Raw genomic sequence first — 1,640 nt, forward strand, 5'->3', positions numbered from 1 at the left:
GAGCAATAGCTCTAGATATACTGTAATGGGTTTCAACAGAAAGTATCAGTCATGCAACACTGGAAACGATGTTACAGGAATCCATCTTCTATACCACCCATGCTGTGAGTTGCAGTCAAGCCTTTGAAGGAGCCACTTGAGGTAAGAATTCATGACATCAAGAAGCTGAGTGTGGCCTCAGTTACCTGAGACTGCAGTTATGTGTGTGTGAGTTGCATTTGCATGAGTGTGTATGTGTATGTTTGTTGTCTAATTTTGACAATGGCCTTACTGGCCAAAAGCTTTAGTTGTGACAGTCTTTTTGTTGTGCCTGTCTGTGACTCAGCATCTCTACTATATGGTGAGTAGCAACTTTTCTTTTCAGTAATCATCTTGTGATGCCACAACAACACGTAATGGCAGCAAAAACTCCGCCTATGTTTTGAGTAATCGGAAAAACTGCATTGCCACACGAACATAGGCAAAGAAGTAAGCCTATTTACTTTCGCCAACAACACAGGAAAACGTACCACAACTTCAAAACTATGAAAAGTTGTATATTGTGTAGCATAACAGCTACCAAAACAAGAGGACAATACCATAATTTAAAAATAAAATAGAACCCACTGACAATAGCACAAAAGTGCTGAAACATGTATGGGTGAAACAAAAGAAAAAAGGTGTCTTGCATATTTACATTTCATCCTGGATTTTTCATTGTTTAATATCGATAAATTTTAAGAGGTGCTTATGGGACCCGAAGACGGCATATTGAATTGCCAAAACTAGTAGTGAAAATAAAATAAAATAACTTCTCAATTTACACAGCTGTTTGGCAAATTTCTCTGTTAAACATTTGACCAGCTACTGTCACATGTCAACAATGTTTCAGCAGAGAAAGTACTAATAATTCCAGAGAATGGGGAATCTTACACTCTTATGTCCTTGTATGAGTTAAGGGGTCACCAACAAGAGAGTATCATGGTCTGTCCAGTCATATTGGTCCAGTCTCATATACAGGCATGTGACGTACAATTGTTCCAGTGGAAATCTGAAGCAACTGTATGTCAGAAGGAAGTATTAACCCCTGTACATATTTCCAAAGAATGGGCACACACTGGATTCATTTGGTATACACCCAGAAGCTATAATTCGAAATTGTTACGAAAAAAGGTAACCATAGGGTGTGGCCAAAATAGAGCTAAGAAGCAGTAGAGTCCTAATAAATGATATGATTTGTGACATAGCTGGGATAGAAATTCACCAAACAGGCATAATTACAGGTACAACACTAACACTGACACTGTTTTTGGCCAGAGAAGCTGTTAAGAGATACTGCCAGTCCAAAACCCAACATTTCTAAACCATACCTTAAACCTGGATATCCTTCTCCCAATAGACAAAATAATAGTGTCACAGAAGGGGTGGATTTCTACAAAATAGACATTGCAACACGTTCAACAGTACCAGAGGGGGGATATGTCGGATGTCAACAACTACCGCCCAATCTCTCTTCTGACAGCTCTATCAAAAATTTTTGAGAAAGTAATGTATTCAAGAGTAGCCTCCCATATTTGTAAAAATAAAGTACTAACAAAATGTCAGTTTGGTTTTCAGAAAGGCTTTTCAACAGAAAATGCTATATATGCTTTCACTGATCA

This window comes from Schistocerca gregaria, chromosome 3 (assembly GCF_023897955.1).
Source record: "Schistocerca gregaria isolate iqSchGreg1 chromosome 3, iqSchGreg1.2, whole genome shotgun sequence".
NCBI classification, from domain to species: domain Eukaryota; kingdom Metazoa; phylum Arthropoda; class Insecta; order Orthoptera; family Acrididae; genus Schistocerca; species Schistocerca gregaria.